The sequence below is a fragment of the Peromyscus maniculatus genome, chromosome 6 (genome assembly GCF_049852395.1).
Source record: "Peromyscus maniculatus bairdii isolate BWxNUB_F1_BW_parent chromosome 6, HU_Pman_BW_mat_3.1, whole genome shotgun sequence".
Classification (NCBI taxonomy): Eukaryota; Metazoa; Chordata; class Mammalia; order Rodentia; family Cricetidae; genus Peromyscus; species Peromyscus maniculatus.
In genome coordinates this window covers 64,653,297-64,663,984 of record NC_134857.1, presented here as the reverse complement: position 1 = coordinate 64,663,984, position 10,688 = coordinate 64,653,297, and positions in this window count along the sequence as shown.

Sequence of the window (10,688 nt, the reverse complement as noted above, 5' to 3'; positions counted from 1 at the left end):
TGGGGGAGGGAACCACTCACTTCCACTCATGACTGATGCTGGATTTGTGTCAAAACCACTGCCTGATGAAATGTGCCTGAAGTGTGGCACGTCTCCATCCAAGGATTTACTCTTGAGCCACTGGTGTGTAGGGTTTGAATATGAGCTGTTCCCTCACAGGCTCATTTGTTTGAGCATTTGGTCCTCAGCTGGTGGTACTGTTTCAGGACTTTGTGGAATCTTTAGGAAATGGAGCCTAGGTAGGCACAGGACCTTGAGGCAGGGCTAAGGGGGTTAAGCCCAACCCAGGTTCCTGGTCAGCATCTCCTCCCCCTACACTGCCTTCCATGGAATTGGCCTTATCCTTGGGTTCCACCAGGCAGCCCTGACCCTTGCTAGCAGCCCGGGGTGAGGATCTCCATGCATTACAAATGGCTGTGCAATTCTAGAATTTGTATCCCCGTACACATTACTTAGGGTAAAAGCCACTGGCTGCTGGGAGATAAACAGGCTTATTTTCCCCAAAGCCCCAGCATACATCTGCTCCTGGCTGCGGCCTCTGATTTGATTAGTGCCAGTCTTTAAAGGATACAGTGGGAGTGACGGTGGTTTGAAACTGTTAAGACCTCCTCTTGGGACTTGGGATAAATTCAATCCCACCCAAGTCAAATTGCCTCTGAAAACGTCAGGTCTCATTTCAAGAAGTATAGATATAGGATTACAAATAGCAGTGGACAGTATGTTATATATTAAAGTGGTCACCAGATGGGCTGGGGGTATATCTCAGAGGCTGAGCACTTGCCTAGGATACATACAGCCTTGGATTTAAGTCCCAGTCTTGCAAAATTATTCTTTTTTAAGTAGCAAATACATGGTTTGTGGCTACAGGTTTGTGTACTGTTCATGATGGGCAGAGCAATAAATGTCTGTCTCTCCTGTGATCGCCCCCCACCCCCTCACCCCCACCCCCCACCCCCTACCCCCCACCAAGAGATCTTAATAAGTAGGAAGGAGGGATCTGGGTACTTGCTCCTGACCTGGAAGGGAAGTGGGTATGGTGTCTGTAGATAAATAACTGAAGACCAAGTTCAAATAAATAGTGAGTCTAATTAGTTCCTTAGGAGAAAAATACCCACTGCCTTTCACCTCATGCCTCTCTCAGAGTCCACCCACAGCCTGCCCCTCTGCATTCTTTGGCTTCTGTTAACATCCAGCCTGATCCCAAAGGGCTTTGCCTCTGATACTCACACTCTTTTTTCTTTCTTTCTTTCTTTTTTTTTTTTTTTCCCAAGACAAGGTTTCTCTGTGTAACAGCTCTGGCTGTCCTGGGACTTACTCTGTAGACCAGGCTGACTTCGAACTCACAGAGATCCACCTGCTTCTGCCTTCTGTCTACTGAGATTAAAGGTGTGAGCCACCACTTCCTGGCCCCTCACACTCTTAAAATGGCTAAATGAATCACGTGTGCTTTAAAAGGACTACCTGGGATTTCAAGGATTCAAGGATTAGCTTGAATGGAGCAGTGTCCTGAGTCTGCAGGGCCAGAGAAGACTGGAAATGGAAGGAGATGGGCCAGCCAGCCAGCCAGCCAGCAACTCCCAGCACAGCTCCAGCTTCTCTGTCTCCTCCCACTTGGTGGCCCCCTAGTCTGCACTGGGCATCCATCCCAGATAGGAGCAGTTAGAATAAGCAGTTCCTGTATTGTAGTGGAGCAAAAAAGGTTCCTAACTGTCCAACTTTCAATTCTATGTAATGATTATCTAAATTATTCTATTATTAATAAAAACTTAGTCAGATATGGGCTTAAAATCTAATTGATCAGAGAAGTGGTGGAGAAGAAACCAGTGATCTCCTCTCTCCTTCTCCCACCCAAAGGCCTACCAATCTTTCTAACCCTTCCCTACCACTTCCTGCATCTCTCTATATGTCCTGGGTCCTCCAAAACCTCTATGGCCAATTCTGGTCAGCTAGTAGCTAGTCCTACCTGCTGATTCAAGGTAAACTTTATTGGCAGTCTCGAGAGTATCAGAGCATGATCAAAATACCCCCACAACATTTCCCCCTTTTTGTCTAAATAAGAAGGGAAGGTTTTAACTCTAACACAGTAAAACTATATACAATAAGAAATACATTCACAATGTTCAGTCCATTTACATTTGGCAAATTCAGAGAAAATACTCCATTATTTATCCTATCTTAGTGAGTCAAAAATTTTGTACCTAATTCACTTTCTATCCTAACTTGCATTACCAATCCAAAACTATCTTTTTAGACCTCAAAACATTTTCTTAGATAAACAACTTAATCTTTTATGTCTCTCAACGTTATACACTTTATACCTCTTTTGTGAGTTTCTTTCCTGAATTTGGTAACACTGAAAACTGTAACTATAAATGTCTGTCTTCAACACCATCAGAGACTTAAGAAGGATATAATATTACTTGAAAAAATAGGAAATGCAGAGCAAGTAACTTCCAAAACGATTGAAACAACAGAGACATCTGGCTGCCTGGACAGTCACCCAAGTCACCGACTCTGCAACATTGGGGATCCATCTTTGACCTACAGACCTAGACTATCTGACAGACCTTGTTGTGATGCAGGGAATTTTGATTTTCTTTCCTTTTCTTTTCTTTCTTTTTCTGCTTTTAGTTTTTGTGTTTCTCTATGCAGCCCTGTCTGTTCTAGAACTGGCTCTGTAGACCATGCTGACCTTGAATTCACAAAAAATCCTGCTTCTGCCTCCTTAGTGCTGGGATTAAAGGCATGCATCACCACTGCCCAGCTTTGATGCAGGAAACCTTGAAGGACTATCACACCTTGTCTTGGCAAAGCTCAGCAGTCACCTTATTTTGAGTCCTGCTTGTCCAATTTGGACAGTGTGCTATCAGCAGTTGAGGCAAGGGCAGTTTCTTGTCCAGTGGCTAACTTTGCCACAATGAAAACCAGTTCTATATGGAGGTTCTTTGATACCCATCATCTTTTTTTGAAATTTCAAATAAGTATCTGTAGTATGGTACACATACTTTAATTTTCCAAATTCTGAAAAAGGAAACACATCCATTTGTCAAATTTCATTTCTCTGAGTACCCTTTGGGTTACTTCCTGAAGGTGGTGGAGTTTGGTTATACAATGAACAAGTAAGACGTTTCCATATAATTTCCTTGGCCTGTTGCTAAATGATAAAAAAAAAAAAAAAAAAAAAAAAAAAAAAAAAAAAAAAAAAAAAAAAAAAAAAAAAACTTTCTTCAAACCTTTGTCATTAACATGTGGTTTCATATGAAATTCTGAGACTTCTAGCACATTTCCTACCAATAGCTGATCAATTTCATCATTACCTTGTGCTAGAGGGCCTGTTAGGCCCATGTGGGATCAGATATATCTATATCTATATCTATATCTATATCTATATCTATATCTATATCTATATCTATATCTATATCTATATGTATGTATATGTGTGTGTGTGTGTGTGTGTGTGTGTGTGTGTGTGTTATAAGGGATGATATCTATTTCTGATTATTTCTTGTAATTGAATAAATAACAAAGTTAATTTTGAATCATCTGAAAGAAGTTTAGTAGTTACAATATGTAAAACAACTCTTTCTGCATATCGAGAGTCAGTAATTATATTAAGATGTTCTAGAAAATCTAATAATACCATGAAAATAGCATATAATTTTGACTTTTGAACAGAATCATTGTAGATGTATCCAACAGTCTTATTAAATAAGAAACACAGAAACAATGTAAAAGAGAAAGCCGAGAGGTCAGAGCTCAGAGCTAAAATCTCACCCTTCCTCCTGCGGTGTCCCAGCTTCCCGAAAAAGAGCTATATCCTGTCTGTTCGTCTATTTATAGTATTTTGTTCTGCCTTCTCATTGGTTGTAAACCCAAACACGTGACTGCCTCGTCACTGTCTGAATGTACAGCCCCCTAGGTCTTAAAGGCATATGTCTCCACTGCTGGCTGTATCCCTGAACACACAGAGGTCTATGGGATTAAAGGCATGTGCCACCACCGCCACACTCTTGCTATGGCTCTAATAGCTCTGACCCCCGGGCAACTTTATTTATTAACATACAATCAAAATCACATTTCAGTACAATTAGATTACCACCACAAATCATAATGGTTTTGAGCCACTTTACTTAAATTTTTTGACTGCTTTTCCTGATTTACTTGCATCAGTATAGAATGTAGGGGCTCCAGAAATTGGTGTTCCTCATACAATGTGAAAAAGGATCCAATTAGTTCTTTCTATAAACTGAAGTCTTTTGCTTTTGGGATATTTGTTGCTAATCTCTCCTAAGAAATTACTGCAGGCTCTTTGTCAATGTTCATTTTCTGCCCATAATGAGGCAATTGCAGCATTAGTATATGATACCAAGATTTCTGCTGGGTCTATTCCTGTTAACTGACAAAGTCTCAATTTTCCATTCAGAACCAATTCAGAAAACTTTTCTACATTGGTCTTTAATTTTTTTGCTCTGTTTGTGTGGTGGAACTATCCATTCTAAGATATTATCATCTCTCTGTACAAGAATTTCTGTAGAAGAATGTGTAGAAGGTAGTATAACCAGAATACAATCAAGCTCCGGATCCAAACAATCCACATGTGCATCCTATTATTTCTCTTCTACCAAAGCCAATTCTCTCTCAGCCTCAGACTATTTAAGTCCTTATCAGTTTGAAATAAATTACTTAGTTCTTGAGTAGGTCATGGTCAGTTAATACCTCACAGCAACTTTTTAAAGTCATTAAAAGTTCATAATTGATCTCTCCTGATTTGCACTTTTTGTGGTTGAATTTTTTTAAATCTATTTTAGATCCTAGGTAATTAATAGAATCTTCTCTTTAAACTTTTTAGGAGCAATTTGTAATCCCCAAGAAAGCAAAATTTTCTTTACTTCTTCAAATATTTTTTAAGATATCTGCATCTGAATCAGCTAGTAAGATATCATACATATAATGGTGAATTATAGATTGAGGAACTGTTTACAAATTCTTTCCAATGGCTGTTATACAAAATATTGACACAAGATGGGCTGTTTAACATCCTTTGTGGAAGAATTTTCCACTGATACCTTTTAATAGGCTGGGCATTGTGAAGGCAAATTTTTCTCTATGCTGTTCTTGTAAAGGTACAGTATAAAAAAAAAGCAGTCTTTTAAATCAATCACTATAATAGACCATCATTTGGGTAATAGAGAAGGCAAGGGAATTTCAGGCTGTAAAGAGCCCATTGGTGGGGCTGGAGAGATGGCTCAGAGGTTAAGAGCAGTGACTGCTCTTCCAGAGGTCCTGAGTTCAATTCCCAGCAACCACATGGTGGCTCAAAACCATCTGTAGTTAGATCTGGTGCCCTCTTCTGGCCTGCCTTCATAATGCAGGTAGGATACTTATATACAAAATAAATAAATCTTTATAAAAAAAAAGAGCCCATTGGCTGGATCACCTTATTTATGGCTCTTAAATCTGTTAACATTCTCCATTTTTCCAGATTTGTTTTTAATGACCAAGGACTGGTCAATTCTTCAATATGTTGACTAACTAGCCACTCCTGTACCAGCTGTTCTAAGGCCTGTAATTTTTTTAATGTCAAAGGCCATTGTTGCACCTACACAGGTTTGTCAGTTAACCATTTTAAAGATAGGGCTATTGGTACCCTTGAAAAACCACCAGCTGCTATTCCCTGCTCATATACAACCTGAACAGTCTGTGACTGTTCTTGATAATACCTTTTAATATTTCTCTCAGAAGCATTATTTATTTTATGGTTTGTTTCTGAGATTGGAGAAATGTTAATCTGTGTTTTTCATTGCTGCAACAAATCATCTCCCCATAAATTCATTGCTATGTTAGCCACATATGATTTTAATTGTCCTTTCTGTCCTTTTGGCCCTGTACACTTGATCCATCTTGCACTTTGTTTTACCTGAGATAAAGTTGCAATCCCAAGAAGCTGAACATTTACCTCCTGAAGAAGCCAATCTGGATGCCAAGATTTTGGTGTACCAGTAACTTATTGTTACATCTGCACCTATGTCTACCAAACCCTCTATTTCAGTGACATTTATATGTATTTTTAACTTTGGTCTCTAATCACTTACAGCAGTTTGCCAAAATACTGTTTTCAGTCATTCTTATATAGTAACTGGATAAACTAAGGTCAGTTTTCTAATAACCTTGGACTGTCCCTCTTCAGTTTGATCACACAGTGGTGTTGTAGGTTCTGGTCTAAATTCCTCTGTCTGTGTCTGAATACTTTTCTTATTTCATTGCTGGGGGATGTCGTTCTGTATGCTGTGAATATATGTTGTTCACATTGGTTAATAAATAAACTGCTTTGGCCTATGGCAAAGGCAGGAAAGGAGAGAGACAGGAAAGGGAAAGGCAGGGTCTGGAGACAAATGCCTTCCTGCTGTTTAGAGAGCAGCATGTAATGGCACACAGGAACATGTGGTGATACATAGATTAATAGTTATGAGTTAATTTAAGATATAAGATATAGCTAGCAAGAAGCCTGAGCCATTGGCCATACAATTTGTAATTGATATAAGCCTCTGTGTGTTTACTTGGGTCTGGGCAGCTGTAGGACCAGGCAGGACACAGGAAAACTTCCAGCTACATTTCATTAGTAAGTCCCTCTAGGGCTTGCATCTTATCAATCAAATTTTTTATTATTTTCAGTAGTAAGTCTTTTTAAGGATTGTATCTTTTTTTTTTTTTTTTTTTTTTTTGGTTTTTCGAGACAGGGTTTCTCCGTGTAGCTTTGCGCCTTTCCTGGAGCTCACTTGGTAGCCCAGGCTGGCCTCGAACTCACAGAGATCCGCCTGGCTCTGCCTTCCGAGTGCTGGGATTAAAGGCGTGCGCCACCAACGCCTGGCTAGGATTGTATCTTATCTGTCAAATTTTTATATTTGGCACAGTTATCAAACCACTTTTTTAAGGATCAAATATGAATTACCAAACTGATAATAATTACAATCAGTATTATGTCAATCTCAGCTAAGTGTGTTATCCCCTCATTTATTTTTTCCATTTTCAAGCCAGCCATAGTAGCACTAAACAGGTTCCTAACTTTATCCTGTATTATGATATTTCCAATTCTTTTTTTATTTTTGGTTTTTTGAGACAGGGTTTCTCTGTGTAGTTTTGGTGCCTGTCCTGGATCTCACGCTGTAGACCAGGTTGTCCCCGAACTCCCAGAGATCTGCCTGCCTCTGCCTCCCAAGTGCTGGGAATCATTGCCACCACCCCCCCGCCCCTTTTTCTTTGTAAACCTAATTCTCCTTTAAGAATTCCAGTTTCTCACCAGATGTGCTGCTGATGAAAGCGAAGGTAGGGTTTGTGAGGGTGACCAGCTGTGCTGGTGGTGCTCAGCTGGGGGAGGGGTGCAGCTATCTGTTGCTGCTCAGCATGGCCGGGCAGAGGACGTACACGGTGCATGGCCAGGCCCCTCAGCAGCTTGAGGTGGTGGCAGCCACAGTAAAAGTCCAAGTCCTGATCCAGTGCGAATGGGTGTCGAGGAAGCCAAGCTGGCCTGGGTTGGTACTCTGGGGAGGAGGTCCAGGGAAAGCCCACATGGCGGGAAGTGAGGGAACAGGCCTGGGGTGGGCAGCTAACCCCAGCTGCATTTGGAGCTGGGGCTGGGCAGCAGCTGTAGAAAGACTACAGTAGAAAAACCCTGGACTCGCACAGAGGGCCTGTGGGGAAGGAGACAAAGCCAGCCGGGCAGAGAGGTGGTGGGTTTACCTTGGCATGGTTTAATAATGCCACTCCTTGGGTGCCAGATGTAACAATTATCTAAGTTATTCTATTATTAATAAAAACTTGGGAGTCAGCTATGGGATTAAAAGCTGATTGATCAGAGAAGCAGAGGAGAAGCGACCAGTGACCTCCTCTCTCTCCCCTTCCTTGATTCAAATGGCTTGCCAATTTTTCTTACCTCTCCCTACTACTTCCTGTGTCTCTCTACATGTCCTGGGTCCTCCAGAACCTCTATGGCTGATTCTGGTCAGCTATTAACTAGCTCCAGCCCCTGATTCAGGGTAAACTTTATTGGCAGTCTCAGGAGTTTCAAAGTGTGATCAAAATATCCCATAACAAATCTAGTCTAGAAAATATTCTGGTAATGGAGTTGAAGGTGACCACAGATGAGCTGGAGAGAGGATATGGGCCATATTTTCCAGGTTTCATGATTGCTTTGTGACAGGGCGTGTTTATTCAGCAAACATTCATCAGCACTGAACACATTCCCAGCCCTAGAATACAGTAATAATCACAGGATGCATGATGTATTGGTGTGGATGTGACTTGGGGTGTCTAGAACAGAGAGGCTAGGCAGTTACCAAGTGGCCATGCAACACCCTTAAACATGCAGGCAGGGCCTGGAGGTGCAGGACAGGGCAGAGCATTTGTCTAGCATGTGCTGGGCCCCAGCTTCCATGCAATAGCAGAGAGCTTTAGAGAGAATTAGGGAATGGGCAGGGGGAGGGAGGAAGGAGGGAGGGAGGGAGGGAGGGAGGGAGGCAGGGAGGGAGGGAGGGAGGGACATACAGATACATGTAGACACAATTAGGAAAGTCTTAGCTGGAGCCACACCTGGAACTGGGTGGTAGAGTGCCTGCCTACCAGGCCTGGATTCTGTATTTAGCTTGGGGTGGGGAGGAGAGGGAGGAAGGAAGAAAGACAGATTAATTTTGTGGATTGTGTGTGAGGAGAAACTCCTGCTATATGAATAAAACAACTTAAATTGATGGATAAAGTATACAAAAAATAATTGCGTCTGTTTTGTTAAGATTTGCTATGGGCTGGAGATCCTCGCTGTCTTAATTGCTTTTCTGTTGCTGTGATAAGACACCAGGACCAAAGTAACTTGTAAAAGAAAGGACTTATTGAGGGCTTATAGTTTTGGAGGGTAGGAGTCTATGACCATTACGGCAGGAAGCATGAGAGCAGGCAGCAAGGCGTGGCACTAGAGCAGTGGCTGAGAGCTTATATCTTGATCCACAAACAGGAGGCAGAGAGAGAGAGCTAACTGGGAATGATGTGAGCTTTTGAACCTCAAAGCCCACCCCTAGTGGGACACACCTCCTCCAACAAGGCCACACCCCCTAATCCTTCCCAAACAGTCCCACCAACTCGGGACTAAGTATTCAAGTATATGAGCCTATGGGGGGCATTCTTATTAAAACCAGCACACTCACCAAAACAGCTCTTGAAATTCATGAGATGGTAAGAGGCAGGACCTTTAAAGGGTGATGAAGTCATGCCAGCAGACCTTCAATTCATGGGTTAAATTGTTAATAGGGAAATGGTTGTCTCAACAGTGGGTTGGTTACAAAACCAATTTGGCTCTGTCTTTCAGTGTGTCCCTCTCACAGCTGTCCACCCTCTGTCACCGTCCATATTACCAAGGAACACCTCATCAGATGCAGCCCTTCAGCTTTGGTCTTTTCAGCCTTTGGAACCATAAATAAACTAAATAAGCTAAATCGACCTGCATTTTTGTAAATTGCCCTGTCTTCGGTATTTGGTCATAGCAACAGAAAATCGTCCAAGACTAGTATGCTACATACAATGATTTTTTGTTTTGACTGGACAATTCAGTGAGTATCTGCAATGTTCAGAGTCATGTAACTGGCACCAGAATCGGCACATACAGCATGCTTCCCTCACTGCACAGAAATCTCTCCCCACCTCCTCCAGCCCATGGCAACCTCTGTTCTGTTTCCTGATATTACAGTCTTGCCCTTTCTAGAGTTTCTTAGAAGTTAAGGAATGCATCCCATAGTAGCCTTCCATGTCAGGGTCCCGTCACTGGACACAATGCCTAGTGTCTCTCCATGCTTTGTCTATGTCAAGCACACGGTCCTCTCTGTTGCTGAGTGTACCTGCACTGATACCACATGTGTTCTCTTGATTCATCTCTGATGGGCATTTGAGCTCCTACTGGCTTTTAGTGGTCATGAACGAAGTTGACACAAGTAACAGCCTACAAGTCTTTGAGTCGGCATGTATATCATTTTATTCACCCAGGATAGTATCTAGGAGCAGAATGGCTGGGTCATGTGGTATGGTAGCAGAATTCTAAGAATGACGACTCTCTCTCTTTTTTTTTTAGATTTATTTATTTATTATGTATACAGTGTTCTGTCTGCACATATCCCGGGAAGCCAGAAGAGGGCACCAGATCTTATTACAGACGGTTGTGAGCCACCATATGGTTGCAGGGAATTGAACTCAGGACCTTTGAAGAAGAAGCCATGCTCTTAATCTCTGAGCCATCTCTCCAGCCCCCAAAAGTTCTTTTTTCCCCCCCCCGGAGCTGAGGACCGAACCCAGGGCCTTGGGCTTGCTAGGCAAGCGCTCTACCACTGAGCTAAATCCCCAACCCAAGAATAACTCTTCAAGACCCCAGGTTTCAGCTTACTCCTTCCCTTCATAGTGAGGGTAAACATGATGAGACACTCCTTCTTCAGTTGTAATATCTCACAAAGCAAATGGAAAATGGTCTGAGTGGACCTGTGGTGCCTTAAGCCCCAAAGGAAGCCATACACATGAAGCAGGGGGTGTACTGACGTGTTTTCTGTTGCTATATCAATATATTTGAGGCTGAGGGCTTTACGAAGCAGGAAAGATACTTGGCTCCGTGCATGTGGCATGAAGCTCTAGCCTCTCCAGTGTGTAGACAGCCATTGTTG